Below are 18,711 nucleotides of genomic sequence, written 5' to 3'. Positions count from 1 at the left end.
TAGAAGCCCCTTGTAAAGACAGGGAAGTAAAGGAACCGATGGCTGAAATTTCTCACTGAAATGGAAGACCGATGTATTTGAAGGAGCATGGCTTACTGCTGTTGTCTGAAAGTTTAATGTTTTATTTTCTTTTAACTGGGAATCCAATCTTTCCCCACCCCCCCCTACATTTTGTTGAGAGGTACATGTGTTTAGCTGCCAATTACAGATTTAATTCACTTCTTTGTTTTTCAGTAATCTGATTGCCATTAGGGCCTAGTTCCCTAACAGTCCGCTGTACTGTCAGTTTACTATGAAAGTACCATTCTGAGTATTCCGAAACCTAATGGAATGATGGCAGCAGTCTGAACTGATGATGTATATCAGTTATGAACTGATTTTTTTTATTTTTTTTTTTTTAATGGGTTGATCTCCAGACTGGTGGACGGTCAGTGCTGTTATCTCTCGAGCAGCACTGAAGTGAAGAAATCTCTCACCACTGAAAGACAAAATTCTGTGCTATGTGGAGTCATTCCATGTTTCAGAGGGATGTCATACTAACAAGTCATTTATTCCATGAATAACGGTGCCAATACTCCTCCATGTACTCAGTGATAACTGAATCCTTTAGTTCAGCGTTTTGATTTTTTAACAGCATATGTTTATATGTCTGTAATATCACAGACCTGGAATGCAGTGAAATGGACTTGTGTTTTCCTGTAGCCTAGGTTTAAGTTGACTGAAGGAAAGCTCTTGCTTTTATTGACTTAATTCTCTAGTCTTAATCCTTGCAATTAAAGGTATGAAAATGTTAGTTCATATAACCTTATTGCTGCAACTCGGAGAAATCTGCAACTGGATTCTGTTTCTGTAGCAGGAAGCTGATGTTGCTAAAAGATCCTTCCAAAATGTGCATTCACATATTTTGTGGTCACTTAAGTTTGAGATATGACATTTATATCGCTGAGTAAAGCTAAGCCTGGGATGTTTCCCAAATGACTGCATTGCCGATCTGCTGCTAAACTGCCTTTCCAGTGCAGTGAATAGGAGAACAGCTAGATTACATTTGCAAGATAGACAGGCAAAACATTTATTTTTAGCTTTCTGCTAATTCAGACATTGGAACAGGTGAACTCCTGTTATGTGGCACAGGAAGCTGCTATAAAAGTAACGTTCCTTTGTGTTTTTAAGCCCACCAAAATGACTGTAGATGCAGAATGCAGTCTTGACAATCCCCGTGCTTGTGCTCACTAGTGTCAGCTAAATGAAAAGAAACTATTGATTAAAACATTATTTTTTCTGGCATCCCAGTAAAGACAAGATGTGGTGAAAAGCAAACAAACAAGAAACCCCCCAAGTTTAAGACGAGGAGGAAGACGCTGTAAGAGTACCTGGCTCTGTAGGAGACCTTCCTCCACTGATGCCTGGCTGTGAAGTGTGTGTATGGGGAAAAAGTTCAGCAGTGGTAAATGGGCCATTGGAGACCTTTTCCTCTCTGCCCCACATAGCCTATAGGTGATGGGTGTGATAGTCATAAAATACCTGTTTGCTTCAAGAAACAAAAGGAGACCGATCCTTTTATAAATTGGCTAAGTAGTCTGCCAAGAGAGAGGATGCATTTGTTGGGTCACTAGCAGGTAAACAGGGCTGCTGCCTTCTGAAGTATTTGTCATATAGACAGTGAAATACCATGACAGTTTTTTGTCCTGGTTTGGTTTTTGGGTTTGTTTGGGGTTTTTTTTTCAGGAAGGGCACAGATTTTCAGTACTTCCAAATGCCTGCCTGAAGTTATTGGAATAATTTTGAGTTACTCTTTTCCAGTAAACACCTTTAAAAATATTTGTCTTACAAAGGGGCTTTTCTGACAGTGGGAATAGCTACAAATTCAAATGCTACAGATAGTATCAGTCGGTGAGCTGTATGCCATACCAATACCCTCACAAAACCCAGCTTTCCCCAAAAATGCGCTTTCCAAAAAGCAAATGGGTATGTTGTGAGCAAGTAACACAAAACACTTTCAAGAGGGGAATGGTCTACTATGATGCAGTAACTCAGAGAAAGGTATTAGAGCAATAGAAATCCCTATTGTTTATTATTCCTCACATTTTCCAGCACTGAATTTCCCTTCCTCATGCTCAGCTTTAAGAAGCATGGATATCCCTTGGGAAGGAGAACAGGCAGCCAGCCATCTCTCATCAGCGTGAAACTTTTAAACAAAGATTAATTTGAGGATTGAACAGAGGAAGAAAACGAAGGAATGGTGGTGTTGTGGTGGGGTTTTTTGTTGTTTTGTTTTTTTTTTTTTTTTTAATGCGCTTTCAGCACCATTTGCGCTCCCCAATGAAAAGTAAGCTGTCCAACAACTAACTGCAGTGATCCAAAGTACGTCTGTACAACATGGTGGTGGTTGTACCACATGGTAGACAGTGAGGATAAAACCTGTGGTATAAATGAATATTCCCAGCAAGGCTTTGAAAAGCACTGGCAGTGAATTGTAACTTGGGTAACAAAAGCAGACTAGAAGTTAAATTGAGCTGATTGTCCTTACAGATTGCCTTCTTCAGTTTGCACAGATACTCTGTAGTGTGCTTTAATGGGTGTACAGCTGAGGTACTCAAGCCTCAAGATACCCCAGAGAAATACTCCTCCTGTGTAAATGAAATAAAAAAAGATGGTGTGAGCAGTGTAGGCACTGCTGATCAGGCTAGTAGAAGGAAAATGAAGAACAGCAGTCCACTTTCAATGCTGTGTTTGTAAATAACGAAAACGCCATCACGTCTGTATTTAGATGCTGATATGACTGCCTGTTTTTCCCTGTGTTTGTCAGTGTTACAGTGCAGCCTTGCATGCTGCTTACTTCTGTTCATTACTCTTAGGAGATGAATCTGAGCCATTATTATAAATTACTTGTAAGTGCTATTTCAGTTTAATTAGATTTATAGCAGAATGGATCATGTAGACAGAATTTTGCATAAACAAAAGCATTTCTCTTGCACTTTCACTTTTTTACCTACCATGTTATAGTAGTAGTTCCTAAAACGGTTTGATCTAGAGGCTACATAATTGTAATGTGCTTCAGGAGATCGTACAAAAGAAGCATGGAAGGTTTTTTTCTGATCATTAATGCTGCTGTTAGAAGTGCTGAGCTTCTAGGTTTCTTGTCACATGCCCTGTATCTTCATGTATAAACAAAAAGTATTTGTAAATATGCTTACTGTTCATTAGTGGCTCCTTTTCATACATGCATGTTCACTACCTGCCACAAGAGTGTCTGGGTTTAAAGGGGGCACTGTAGGATGGAAAGCACTGGAGAACTGTAGTGAGGTGCATGTTGGTCTCTTGTCCAAGTAGCAAGCAATAGGACAAGAGGGAATGGCCTCAAGTTATGCCAGGGGAGTTCAGATTGGATATTAGCAAACACTTCTTCACTGAAAGGGTTGTCAGGTGTTGGAACAGGCTGCCCAGGGAAGTGGTTGAATCACCATTCCTGCAGATATTTGATAGACCTGTAGATGTAGCACTTAGGGACATGGTTTAGCGGTGGACTTGGCAGTGCTGGGTTAACGGTTGGACTTGAGGATCTTAAAGGTCTTTTCTAACCTAAACAATTCTATGTACCTGGGGAAAAGGATGCTGGTTACCCTTCTAGATCTTGTTTTGACCAATTTCACTGCTCATTTAACCTCTGTATTCCTCAGTGTCTCCTCACCTGGAAGGAAATGCTCACTTTTTGTGCTTATTCCCGCAGTGTGTTGTTTCTCCTTAATTAGTGATTGTGGCATTTCAGCATCTTTTATAATAAAGAGGCACTATAGGAGTATACATTTTGCCTCTGTTGGCAGATACAATCAAATTATGGTACTTTCACAAGTTAGTTCAGTCACAGTTATTACTTCTGGGTATGCCTTCAATCCACAGTGAATATGAAGATGCTCACTTCCCTGTTGCTGCTGTTACTCTCCACTGTCACTGTTGGGTATTACTGCCTTTATTTAGTAATTCTTTTCCAGACAAATCATGCAATAACAGGTTTCTGGCAGTTTTAGCAAGTGACAATGTTGAAGAATTTGCACAGTTACAAGATAAACAGAATTTGAAAGACAAGTCACCATGTGGTGTGGTTTGTGTTGGTTTTTTTTTTAAAAAAAAGAGCGTCACAACCATGTTAAAGTTTAAGATTTTTAGTACCTGAGGCAAAGCTCAAATGAATAGATAGGTTTCTTTCAACTGGTTTATTTTGTATTCTATGTGTAGAAATATGTGCTTATGTATAGCAGGTATTCAGGGTTAGCCCTTGCCAGGATAGTTTTTCAAACAATGTGTTGGTTTGTTGTTTTTTTAAAAAAACCTGATGATATGTACAAGTAAAAAGAATGCATCCACAAATGACAGATTTGTGTTGCGTGTAGCTTTCGCTGAAGTAGGTAGTTTATTATTTTGCAGGTCAATAGACAAAACATTTTGAGGGGGAAGCTTTTGAAAAAGTTACAAAGTAGAATTGACCTGTTTTGTTACAGGCATGTGAATTTCCCTCTTGTGCCTTTATCTTTGTGTAGAGTGTTTATAAAAGGTCTTCCCCCTTTAATAAACAATAATTATTTATATTTCCCTGTGCTAAGTTCCATTCAATGTTTCAAAAATACTAGTTTTCCTGATAGAGCTGTGATTCTAAAATAATTGAAATTTTAAATGAATCCTTTATTTATGTGGTTTATTGTTAGAATTTAAATGTTTTTCTAAACAGCTTTTTAAGTGTGTTATGATAATATATGATATTGTAATGATTGCATAGGTATACAATAGAATTTAATTGCCTTTTACATCTCTGTTTGGACTTTATCTTGAGACACTTACTTTGCATTAGAATCTGTTATTTCTCACTTGACAGGGTTTTTCTGGAGGGAGGCTGGCATACAGAAGTGTCTTAAAGCCAGACCCTGTCTGGTTTGCTGTGCTCTGTGTGTGTGAGAGGTCCTGGCTTTTACCTTTAAAACTTCCACTGACTTCTGTGGCATCACAGTTTCACACTTGGATGTGGCCTGGACGTGACTGAAGTTTGTGTACCGAGACAACCAATTCTTCGTGTCACTGGCTTATACACTGCTTAAATCTGTGGCTTTTGGGTGATAACATAATTTTTCTTTTTTCTTCTTAAAGCACATAATCATTCTCTTATAACTGCTCCGTGCCATTAGCTTTAGGCTTTTTTGCAGTCTTTCTCCTTGCCGCTGTAGGTTCACTGTGAGGAGCAGTTTTGACTGCTGTGCAGCAGGTACCCAGAGGCTGCATCCCCTGTTTCCCTGCTTGTCCAAGGAGATACCAGCCATGGATGAGTGGCTTGGACAAGTGTGTTAATTGCTCTTCCAGTTTTGTTCTCAACATAAAAGAAGGGTTTGATTTAAAACAGGAGTTATACTTCTTTCCAGCTGCCATGGAGCATCGTGCCTCTCCTGGTCTCCAAGTTTTTTTCTAACTACTGGAAATTTTAGTTTTCTGCTTGCTGGAGCTAGCTGCAGCCAGCTTTTTTCTTTTTGTTTTTAGTAACACCCTGTTTCTCTGTCCTTAAGTTCCTTTGTGTTTTTTGATATTTCTGATACTGTGAGATTATCAGTTTCCTACACCTCTGTGAACCAGGGAACACCCCTATGCCTGTTCTGTCTTGCTTGTCTGTTCCAGAGAAGCTTCCCTGTTATAGAGAGTTCTTTGTTCACTTCTTTAATAGTTTCTTATGTTGTCAAAAATCTGTAATGTGTTTTAAATTTTACAAAAACCAGATGGCTAGAGGCATAAATTCCAAAGCCAGTTTTGGTAATAAAATAAGCCTGTGGCAGCAGTAAAACATTAATGTATTTAGCATTAATTTGCTCTTTGAGAGGTAAGATTGCCTGATAAAACCTTTTATATTGGCCAGTATAGCCAAAAGACAATGCTTTCCTGCTATGGTGAAGTATAGATTGAGTTACAGGATGTTGTGTTCGTTTTCTGATTGTCTGATGAGAATGTATATTCATCATCTAAACAGATAAAGGTACACTTGCATTCAGTAAACTTGTCCATAGTGTGTCAGAAGCATAGTCTTCCGTGTGTGTCACTATTTAGCCTGCATGTGTATTTCTTTAGGACTTAATGCTCCAAAAAACTTAGGTCTGATCTACTAAAACAGTTGTGAATGTTTTATTGTTAAATTATGTGCGTGTCAGTGGTTACAGGACGTCACTACCCATTTGTCCCCAGTAGGATGATACTCAGCTGACATTAGCTTCCACAGAACCATGTGAAAATAAATACGACTCCAGTCATTGTTCAGTGACTTGTTTTGCCTTGTTTTTCTCATGCCCAGATTTCTTGTATGTATAGATGATATATATATGATGCTCAGCTGTGCTTCACTGCAACTAAATTTTTGCATTCACTGTGATCGTGAGCATTAAAATAGTGTGAAGATAGAAGGAAGGAATAAAAATTATTAGGTTAACTTTAACCAGGTAAACTAATGGCATTTCTGGTTCTGAAAAAAATCACATTTACACATCGGTTACATACATGTGTAATGTGGCGTTTGCCAAAAAAGAGAAAACAAAAAATCAATATAGTAATATCACTTTTCATTTTAAAAAGAGGGGCCCCGGTCAGCTTCTTTTGTTCCTTTATTTTATAAATATAGTCAAAGATTCTGAAGTATCAAATAAATATTCAGTGCTTTCACCGAACTGGAGCAGTAAGAAGTGTCCACAGCCGTGCATTTCAGGAGAGAAAGGGGTCTGTGAGTTTTATGGTGCATCCTTGAGATCAGACTTCCCCAAGAGACAGTCCATATATGAAAAGCAAATTGAGTCTCTTCGTTTCCTATAGAATCTCCTAAAGGACCAAGAAGACAAAATTGTGGTAGTTTTAAGTTTTTTTTTTACCATGGCCAGTTTACATCTGGAACCAATAATCTATAATATAGGAGCAAACCCAGAAACAATGAAAGCAAGCTCCAACCTGAGATACTCTCCTGGGAGGTAATTTTGAATCTGGAACGTAGTCAGAGAAGTGCTTGGCAGAGGAACTAAAGACCATTGAAAGAAGTTTTATGTTGTGTCTCTTGAAACAGAAATAAATTTAATGTACTTAAATTATCCCTTCAGACCTCAGGCTTTATATTACTATGTAATTATTTTCTTTTATTTTTTTGTTTTCCCTTCCTCCCCACCCCCCGTCTGAATTGTAAGAGATTCTAACTAGGTATATGAAATTCATTCTTGTACAGTACTGGTTCACATACTTGGATTGCTACAAATATTTAGCATAGTAAGTCAACAAGCCTTACTCCATAAGAGATTATAAAAACTGAAGAAGCGGATGTAAAAGAAAATTATTTGGGTGTTTTTACTTTCAGAGAATGTGAAAAAAAAATGTTTAAATGCCTTTTCATGTTTTGGTTAGTTTTGTGAGGTTGCTCATGCAAATGTTTGGACTTAAATGAGAAGAGCTTTGATTTCAGTGGAAAGCAGCAGAGTATTTTCAGCATAGAGGAAGGTAAGCTGATCTTGAGGCCCCTGATAGGGTGTATAATACACGGGTGGAATTACAGCCAGCAACCACATAAGGCTGTGGTGTGGGGAGGTTGAACAGTAGCTTTGCCAATCACAACTTCAGCTGAAATATTGTTAATTCTGCTGTGGCCAGAAGTCAGTGCAGTCTGATATCAGAATCAATTGCTACAAGGTATTATATGTTTGCATATTGAGAAAATCACTGACACTGAAATTGAGACAGGTTTCTCCTTATTGCATTTGAACCTTTGGCAACCCCCAAAAAAGTGGCTATGCAGAAGTTAAATAACCTGAGAGATCTTTCTTACAGTACAGACGATAATAGTAAGACATCTGATAATGAAGGGAAGTGAAAGAATGTCCTCCAGAGGAGGTCTTCTAGTAGTGTGTGCCCTACCAGCAGCATGCAAGCCATCTTACGGTGTTCTGTGAACAGTGCTTGGATAGCTACGTGTCCTGTACTTCTAAAAATATGGCAACTGCCTCTCTTAATTATTTCTGTTTGGTCTGAGACTTCATGCTTCAGAAGTTTTTTTGTATTGAAAAGCCCTCTGAGGAGGAGAGAAGTCTTACAAATTATTTTAAAATACTGATTCTAGCCTCCCTAATTGAATAACTGTAAGAGTTATGTTTTACATGAGTGTCTAGATTTTATGGCCAAGATCAAAGGCTTATTAAACTCTTCTCTTTTTAGAACCACATGCTGAAAAAAGGGTCAGTTACATTGAACAGGCATAGGTGGGAGGCAGACAGAGAAATAAAGACAGAGATACATGTTCATGCAGCCAAACAGAGCATGGGAGGCAGATGTGTTTGCAGCATCAGTGGTGGTGGTTGTTTTGTTGTTTTTTTTCCCCCAGGAACATAAGGCACATTGTTTCTGACAGTGAGTGAGAAGCATTCATTGGTAAATGCTATGTCTTCAAATTTGTACCTTTATTATGATAAAGATTAATTGGTTTGTAGAAAGTTATAGGAGTGAGAATACCTTTGAAACTCTTGTTTTACTTTGTGTTTTCTTTCCTGGTTTTCTTCTCTGCTCAGTAACCTTTTTGATAATCTTTGTTCTGTATATCATAAGATGAGAAGAGTATTTTTAGGCAGCCATGTAAATTGAAAACTGACATGTCCCATTTATGCACATGCAATGTACTGAAATGTTAGATACTTCGTTTCTTAGGCTGTCCGAAGTATGAAAATGATTATATGCCAGAGCCTCCAGAACAATAATCTTGTCATGCTCTGGTTGTAGTCAGAACGCAAGAGGTGCAGAATTTTTGGGTAGAAGGCAAGATAGCCAAGAATCAGGTCAATCTTGATAAGTATTAAAACTTCTTATCGTGGCACCCCGGTCAAGTGTGCTTTGGGCAGTGTAGAGCAGAATTGCACATGGTAGACGGAATATTTACAAGTTCTGGGCTTTTCCTTCATGTTGGTTTTAGAACCATCATTGAAAAGACCCATCGTTGACTTTCTTCTGACGTAGCTATCCTTTCTTTGATTTTTATAAAACTGGTGACAAGCCACTTGCAGGGAAGGAAGCTTGATTCTGTAAATATGTGCGTCTAGGTGGGTAAATATTTTGGGGTATGTTTTTTGTTTCTAAAAGTCAAATTTTTATTGGTCAACACAAGTATGTTTGAGAGAGTTGTGGGGTTTGGTGGACTAGTATGACTAGGACAGGTATCGTTCAGTTGGCACTTGAAATCCTGCCTTGTTTCATTCTGAGCTTTTGAGCAACTGGTATGTTTGCTGGAGGCTGGTTAGTCTGTCTCAGTATTTTTCTACTCTATCAGTGCCTTGGCATTTTGATTTTTGTGAGGTCTAAATGTTTCCCAGAACAAAGGTTTCCAAGAAAGGAGGAAGAGCCTTTGTTGAACCCGACAATTGAAGTTTGGGCAGTTCAATGAGGCAATGTCTTTTAGGAGACCATTAATCTTTCAAATTCTAACCTTTGGTTGTATAACAAAAAAATGCAACACTAGGCATAAAGTAACCTGCCAGCAATTACATTTGGCAGCCTTTGCACCTGTCTTTGGCCGTAGTCATATACAAATGTAAAGAGCCTTAGACCTTTTATTCTTAGATCTCCACTTAGGCTAGAGGCAGGCTAAAACTTTTCTGGATTTAAGGTGGTAATGATGTGGATAAGGATTGGGAAAAATCCGATGAAGGAAAAAAAAAAAAAAAAGCAGTACATTCCCTCTCTATTCTTTGTTCTTCAGAGACACTTCTGAATGAAAATTAGGTCAGTCTTAGCCTTTTGTAGCTTTGAAATTTGAGGTTCCAGAAGGCAGTAGTGTGTTTGGATATATTTGTAGGACAAAAGAGACAAGGGAAGACTCTCCAGTGGCTAGAATTTTCTGCTCTTTAATAAGTATTCTGTGTCTAAATGTGTGGGAAACACAGGGTTGTGGGGAGGGGAACTGCAAAGCTTATATATGTAACACAAAGCTCTCTGAGCAAGAGATGGTGGGGTTTTGGGGGCTTTACTGTTTGTTTGTTTGTTTGTTTTAGAATGATTGCCAAAGCTAGACATGCTAATGATTACTATTTAGAAATGTTGTAGTAGTACTTAAAGTGTTGGTCAGTTCCCACTGATGTAACTGTTGTGCAGTCTCCCAGGCTTTGTCTGTACTGAGAAGATGAAAAGGGGATGGGAGAGTAATAAACATGCAACCTGCATAAACAACATATACCAGCAAATGTCACAAGAGTTACAAGACAATGTTTTCTCACGTGGGTTATGAAGATAGGTTAGGCCATAGACCTCGGATGTCTCTCCTGGGGATAAGGAGAAAAGGAACATTGCTGCCCTTTAGATTGAATTTGTCCATCTTCAGAACTCATTGTCACCTAGTATTATTTTTGGTATCATATTATTGTAGACTGAAGAATTTCCCTTTGACGAGAGAAGATCTTAGTATGACTTGTTAATGGAAAATGTAAGGTCTTTAAGTTGACTGAGAGACGTAGGTCTTTTCTTGGCTGGGTGCATTGTAACTGGGAACATGATAAAGGGGATCTGACTGTGTTGGTGTCAATGTGCACTGGAGTTGCCATAGCAAAGTAATATATACAAGGGATAGTGGATTTGCCTGCACAGTGGTGTAAAAATGTAGTATTGTAAGTACTGGTTTTCCTAACACTTGGCACCGTCAGCTCTATTTAAATACCAAATTCACCATGGACTTAAATAATTAGAATACATAGAATAATGTTCCTCTTCCTTTTTTGTGCCCTGTTTCCCTGTATCTTTTCCTCCCTCATTTTTGAAATGAACAAGGAGATTAAGTACCAACCTCTATTAGTACAACGTTGCAGTTGAGAACGAAATTGTCAGGATGGCTGCTTATGGTTCCCACAACAATCATAACTAGACTAAATTGCACATATGTATTAAGACATAAAACCTAGAATATAGCAATATGGAATATTCTTTATAACACATTATGCATGCCGTGGGAGCCATCACTTTGAAAATCTTGACTTCTGTGTTTTTAAAATCTCTTTTGACATGCAACATTAATGTATTTTTTCCTTTTGCATGTAATTTTTTTTTTCCTGTGCCCACTGGTGATGAAAATCGGGTCATGAATGTGATCTTGGTACCCCTATGAACTCTGCCTAGCAACCAGTCCTTCTCCTTCATTTAATGTTTTGGCAATGAAAACTAATACAAGGAGAAATAAATAACAGCGTGCAGTGAAATGAGAAGTATAAAACAGTGAGCTCCCATTAATGGCTGCATTATATCTCTGTAAGTTCCAAATGATCTCTGATAAATGTTTTTAGAAAAAACAGATTGAAATATTACTTTCTTGGCTTACAAATACAAATAAAGGGATACTTAAATTTCACTTCTATTTTGCCGACTGGTAAGAGTTGTACCATTTTGCAATCTAGCCAGCCTTTGGTTCATGTGCTCTGCAGTACAATTAACAGTTCCCTTGCCGAGGCTGCACCATGTAGATGTTGGGGGCTTACTAAAACCCTGAACTGGGCAGAAGTAAACTCACAGTGATTGCTGAAGCTAACTAAAATCACCAGGCTTCTATGGCAGCATAGCAAGCCTTGCTCTCTTCACTAGTCCAGTGGTGGGATTCCTGGGCTGTTTTTGTCTCCTTTTAGCCTGTTTCCAGTCTCATCCTTGCTTTACCCTGTTAGATTTGGTTCTGATGTTTGGGTGTTTTAGCTGTCAGCCAAATGAGGACTTTTCTTATGTCACTTACAGGGACAGGAAGATTGACCTGAAACTGGTCGTGCAAGGGTCTGATTATTTCTGTTCGTTTGAAGATAGCTTCGTTTTCAGAGTCAGCATTACTATCATGCTTCAGGCTTTCTACCATCATCCTCTTCTTGTGACTCCCATTGAAATCAAGAGGAGTTCGTATGGAGCAGCAGGATAGTTTGTAATCAACAGCAGGGTATTGCATGTACAATGATCTTGTTTAATTTAGTATAATTGGAGTTGAAGTGCAGAAATCCTGTTGTATCTTATTATGATAAGGAGCTGGAATTTTCATAAGGGTGTGTGATCTTTTGGTGTCCAACTTCTCTTGGAAGTTAATGAATGTTTGAGTCTTTGTTGTCCTACAGTTTGAGCAACTGCAGTTTAACATTGATTAACAGAATGCTGATAGGACGTTTACAGTTTTAATAGGGATTTGCTTTTGTCCCTAAACATACATTCCATGTTCTTGTCTCGTTTTGGTTGGCAGACTTGTTTCCTCTATTATAGTAGCTCTGAGCAGGTCCTATCAAAATGTGGAGGATGCTGGATAAACACACAGATTAAAAAGTATTTCCCTCATCAAATAGGATGCAATCCATTTCATTTTGTAATTTTAGTTAAAATGACAAAATAGACTTTAAAAGCATGGTGTTATCTGAAATATTTGAAAAGCAGGCACCGCTTTTCATGCTTTCACAGGTGTTATCTTTGCAGCTGCTGATAATCTTGCATTGGTGTTGTTGGAAGATGTACTGTGAGACAGTGGCTCTGACAGCCACAACTTCCAGACTCCTTGCTTATAGGTCAAGATGAAGGTGACTGATAGTATATGACCATAAGAATATTTGGTTTTATTAACAGCGAGGTCCGAACTTGTATGTTGGTTTTCTATGAGCTGGCTAGCTAACCCAACAGGTCTCTTCAGGAGAACCAAGATTCAGAACAGGGATAGAAAGAAGACAGAAATATTACTGTTCTTTGATGGTTTATCTATTTAGTTGTCTCTGATTCAAAAAGTATCCCTTAGATGTAACGCTTTATTGAAATCATGGGCTTGAGGTGGTTCAGATCCCCATGCATGCAGGAGTTTCTGATTATCAGGGCTTTTCTGGCACAATTCTCAGCTTGAAACAAACCTAGCTTTGCTGGTGAGTTTAGTTGAGCCTGAAATGTGTCAGACTGCATGGTGCAGTTACACGAGTTGCTGGTAGGCCTGTTCTTAGTTCTTCCTAAATCATGGAAATTTCCTAAAGAGAAGTTACTTGGATACTCAGAGGACAACCTATACTGTGCCCACAAGTTTTCAGATTCATGACAACTATGTATTTGCTTAAAAGTAAATTACAGCACTGAACTTACTGCTAGATACTTTATTTTATTTTGAGGTATGCAACAGTTCTATTAACTTTCCTGTTGCGCTTTTAGGGGAAGAAAATTAATGATTGTCAGGTTATTCTGTGTACATTGTACATGCACGTGAAAGCCCATGCTCATCAGTATGAGCTGTGACAAGTCACTAATGCAACACAGAAGCCTAGGCAATAGCAAAAGGAAAAAACTGCGGCCCAGTTAATTCTGTTCAGCAAAAAGAAATCCAGCTGGCATTCTGGAAGTTTTAATTTTAAGGAGAAGATAGAGATACAAGTATTTTAACTGAAATATTTTGGAAAATAAGTAAACTCTTTAAAGCAGCTGAAGGTAGTTTCAAATATATTTTGTTATGAAATTAGTTTTTCAAGTCCTCCCTTAAGTTTGTTTTAAGATATTACCATAACTTTTATGGTCAGTTGATTACTCATTTAGCCACAAAGAGGAATTTCTTAAGAAAAAGTTTTGATATTTTAGAGTGAAATTTTTTTCATTTCTATAATGTGATGAAAGATTTCACTCAATCTTATGGATTTTTTGGAAGGTCATGCATTATTGAAAGTCCAGTGATTCTCCAGTAGAGTTGCTAGTGTGTGATTATATTTGGATTTGTTCCTGCTGGTTTTCTGCTAAAACTTGGAGTATCTGTAAGTTTGCAAAAGTCCCTGGCCGTGTTAACCACATTTTGAAATAGAGCATATTTACTAGGGATTTTGTGGAGGTTTTTATTTCTTGGGTTTGTTTTGTTTAAATTAATTCTTATAAAGCAAATTTCTTAATTGTTTTGTGTGATTTTGAGATACTGTAGTACTTATACCATTTGTGGAATAGTTAATTTTCTTTATTTTTTTTGTATGAAACTGTGATTTTTCCCTCTTTCTCTGTTCTCAGTGTTTCAAATCATACAGTAGGTACAGTTTTTAAATCAGTATTTCATCAGAAGATTTGTTTTGCTGTATCACATCATAAATTAAGCAAAACGTACAGTAAGCTAGTTTTACTACTTTACTACTGTCTTTTGCTGTAAGTTCATAGGCAGGTAATATTTAATGTCAGAAGAAAAGAAAAGGGCATAAATTCTTGCCATTGCACTTTGACATGTTACAATAAAACATGCAAAGGATAAGGTCTATTTTATTAGGAAGGGTGATTTGCAAGAAGGATCACAATTCCTCAGAACTGCCATGGTTATTGACTTGCCCTTTCTCATAGTTGTGTCATGTTTCATCAGCCTTTAAAAATCTTGAAGGTATCACAATAAATCCTGAGGCTCCAATAGGGAGCATTACATATTAAGAAGTATTGACCAAACTGACTTTGTGTTTTACACGAGGTGATGGTTTCAGTTCTTGGAAGGGGAAGGTCAGCCTAGACTCAAAATGACTGAATAGGTGAAAACTACGTTCTTCACAGGTGGACTTCTTTAAATGTGTAGAGGGACAAAAAAAAAAAAAAAAAAAAAAGTCACTGGACACTGGATTACATGGTTGAATACCACTAATATTCATAGCCAGCTGATACGAATTTTTTTAAAAAAGAATTTAGGGCAACTGCAGCTCCAAAGTATTCACTAAATTCTGAAATCTTAGAGGAATCTTCTTGAAATAAAAGCCTTTTGTTTTCCAAAGGCTGTTAAATGAAGGCCCCATTTAAACAGTCATTTAAGGTCCAGTCTGGGACGCAAGCCTGGAAATACATCTTTACTTTAAAGAATCTGTAGCTTAGAGCTGTCTCTGATATATATCAGTTTGTCATAGCCAGCAAAGTTCTACCACCTGCATTTTTCTTCTTCAAATTTCATAAAATATATTCTTCTCAACCATTCCAGTGTTGTGCTTTATAATCGTATTTCTGTTTACTCTCTGATACTGAGCACGGCAATGAAAAAAATGTGATGATATGGCCATTCTGCGATGGAAATCAAATCTATTACAGGCTATAGAAATTCAGTCCCACACTTCTCTCCTGTAATTTAAATCTCAGTATTTTTGGATCATTGATGTAGTTAGTGGTTTCTAGTGCCAAGTAAGACAGATTGTTTCACAGCAGGTAAACACAATTTTGGATATTATAAAAGTTTTCTTAAAATCATGTTTGAACTTGTGGAGACTTCAATCTGTGTAACAAGATTTAAAGTACTCAAAAAAAACCCCAACCAAAACCACCACACCACCTTCACTTTTTCTGATTGTTTTTTGTATGTCCTTTTTGAGTAAATATTTTTTTTCTAGTTTAGATTTAATAGCACATATTCCTTGGAGATATTGGCATGAATATTTGATTTCTGCTGTGTGTTCATTGCTCTCTTTTATTAGTTTGTGTTTCATGAAGCTTTCTGGCTTGGCATGTGTGGAGTGACCAATTAAATTTTTAACAAAATTGCTTAGCTCTCTCTCATACATGTTATAATTTCTTCCCTGAAAAACACAAACAGATATCAAACTGCTTTTCCTGCCTTTTCTTTTGCTCACAAGATCACATGGAGCCTGGAATTACCCACTGGAAAAGGCAAACATAATGCAGAAACCCCAGGATTTCTGGCAAGGTATTTTCAGAAGCCAAAGCTGAAGATCCATGAACCGATGCTGCCAGTTCTGTCAACCCATGTTTCTGCCTTTTCTCTCTTGACTATTGCAAAAGCTTTTAAAGAGGATTTCTTCCTCTCACCATTACGGTGACAGTATAAGACACCTGATTGGTGTTTTATAGTAGGATTTTTTTGTTTCTTCAGGAATTGATTGCAATGTGTAGTATGTTGTAGTGATGCTGCTAATGAGGCAACGTGATGTGTATCAGTACCTGTCTTAAGGTGGATTTTAAAACAGGGGGAGAATCTCTAACAATATTTTTAGAGGTGTCAAGGGAATTGTCAAAAGATAGGAACGTTGATTTCCCTGTTATTTCTACAAGTGAGTATGAGCTGAGGATATCTGGCACTGAAGTGAACAGGGCATTGTGCAGAAATGTGTAATGGTTTTGTTGGATTTTCTAACATGCATTTAATCATTAGGCATTTTAACTTCTAATTTACACTTACAATTGGCATTTTTCTTAATTTTCTTTTGAGACCATGGCAATATAGACCATTGAGTGCAATCCATGGCATGCTTAAGGCTTCTCTTTGTAATGTGTGGTGTTTACCACTTAACTCCGTTGCCTGAGACTGGCCAAAATGGGACCAGCTAAATGGGATTACTGTATTTACATAAAATACAAATATTAATAGATTAAAATGTACATTTTGTGTATTTCTATATATTTATGTTTTATATAACTATATAGATAGTCATATATATTATATGTGTTTATAATTTCCCTGTAGTATTAGGACAGTAAGATAACATCTCTGCCTTAATTTTCTTTTTCTTCAGAGGGACTTTAAACAATGAGAGAAAGGGGGATGTGGATCTGGTGGGAAAAAGTAATCATTCTTAGGAGAGTCAAAGTTAAAAATAGGGAACATCTTCAGATTTGATTGAAAATTGCCAAAATCTTGACTATACCCCTTGCAAGATTTTAGGGAGAATGGTGGTGTCTAGCAAAGTTAGCTTACTTGATGGGATTTTATTTGCATGAACTGTTCTCACTGGATGTTGCTCTCCCAAATCTACTAAAGATCAAGTAAGCCATCTACCAAAAGCCATCAACTAAGCATTTGTATTCCAATATGTTTTCTGATAAACACAATCGAGAAGAAGCAATGGCAGCATTCCTATGTTGATAAATGAGTAAAACAATATATTAAAAAATCATACAATAATCTTGTACTAGAAACTCTCAAAGGGTCTAGCCTTTGTTAGAAGAGACTTGAACGATAACTATACAAATTAGTTGGAATATGAGCTTGGAAAATCTACTTTAAAACAAGCTTGATTTCAATGGTCTTTGACTATGGAGAGTATAATTGCACGGTTTCTGAGCAGCAGAGTTAATGTCTTGTAGTGTGTGATATGATGTTGGGTTTTTTTTTTGTTGTTGGTTCCATGGGTTTTTTTGTTTATTTTTCTTGGGTTTTAATCTCATATAGAATTATAGGGGGTTTTTTGTTTGGTTGTTTTCTTGAAAGAAGACTTTCTTTAGCTTCAGGTGAATTTTGTTTTGGAAAGTGATATTAGGACAAACAGGAATAGCTACTACATTTAATTCTAGTAATCAGAAGAGACTTTTGGAAGGAATTGATGTTTGTGTTTTTTTTCTTTCAGTTCTTATGTGAAAGCTTTTTGCTGTTTTGCAGTCAGTGTTTGCTAAGGCAATTCTAGTTATTAGGCGGAGGACTTTCATCAGCATAGTGCTGCTTTGCTGTTAGCAATTATTTTCTATCTGGGTTCGCCAATTAAGCTAGTGCTAGTGAAAATGCACCTAATTTGTCAAGAAATGGTAGGATGACATATAGGGCCCACTATATAAATTGGGAAAGAAAAAAAAAAATCAGGGAAAGTCTATTTGAAATTCAGGAACTTGGACTGTTCCTGCAGCATTTTCATTCTGGTTATGCCTCCATTCACTGGTGATGTTTGAAGAAGTGTAAAGCAATTGGTCATAAGTTATGGGCCATCCATGTCCTGAATATCAGTTTTTTAAAAATTTTAGTACCGTACAAAATTATGTTCTTTGTTTTATTTAGGGTTTTGGGTTGTGTTTGTTTGTTTGTTTGAGTGTTGTGGGTTGTGTTTTGGTTTTTTGGGTTTTTTTGTTGTTATTTGGGTTTATGCCCCTCCTTGGACTCAGCTGATTTGAGTTTGGCACTTGGTTTATTAGTGCGTGAGGCATGACAGCTTAGCTGGCCACTCATTTGTAACCTGCAATCTGCTTAGACTGAATTCTTCAAAGGCATGTATGCTCAAAATGTAGGTGTGTGATGTTTAGATTTTCTAAACAAGTCCTTAAGCTTTAGGAGGAACTGAGTAAATAAATAGGTTAATTTAATTTTATAGTTCCTGCATGTAAAGCAAAATGGACTTAATCCATGGTTACCTGAGAACAGCAATATTAAAGAGAAGGCATCAAAGTAAGAAAGAGTAGTGACAGCTTGACTTGAAGAAACAAAAAATGTTTCAAGAACTTCTGCATTAAACTATATACATTAATTTTAATTTGAACAAAATATATGTAAGCTATATATTAATCCAGATTTCATTATGGTGTACCACAAAGGGCTTTAATTATCTCACCTAGACTGTACTGCGTATCTGTAGTCCCACCACTTCAATCTGTGGCAGCTCCCAGGCTCTGCAGTAGCTCTGATTGCCCTCAGCACTGCCAAGACCCCTCTGTGGGGAACCTGAGCTCATTTGTGCTGCATTGTTGATCAGTGTTTCATATTGGAAAGACAGTATTCCTTCTGGGATATCCTTATGATATTCATTGTCTTTAAACTGGCTTTTAGTGTTTGTGAAAACAGAGCTCCTCTAGTGCATTCACCACTGTGCATCAATGGGTGGAGAAATATCTGACTCCGAGTGCGGTCCTGGCGGAGGAAGAGTGTGAAAGAGATGTAAGGAAATGTGGAAGCAGATTGTCAATTGATAAAAATTAGACTAGATGTAGATAGCAGTGGAAGCAGTGTATACCTGTTTAACTGGCAATTAAAAG

At 37.4% G+C, this 18,711-nt stretch overlaps 1 protein-coding gene across 13 annotated transcripts in view; it reads left to right on the top strand.

Moving 5' to 3' along the window:
• ARPP21 (cAMP regulated phosphoprotein 21) overlaps nucleotides 1-18,711 on the top strand; it is a 143,909-nt gene that overhangs the window by 11,508 nt on the left and 113,690 nt on the right. The gene's annotated exons all lie outside the window — the stretch shown is intronic.

The sequence above is a fragment of the Falco rusticolus genome, chromosome 4 (genome assembly GCF_015220075.1).
Source record: "Falco rusticolus isolate bFalRus1 chromosome 4, bFalRus1.pri, whole genome shotgun sequence".
Taxonomy (NCBI): domain Eukaryota; kingdom Metazoa; phylum Chordata; class Aves; order Falconiformes; family Falconidae; genus Falco; species Falco rusticolus.
Note: the sequence above shows the minus strand (reverse complement) of the source record. Positions and strands in the feature narration are given on the sequence as shown.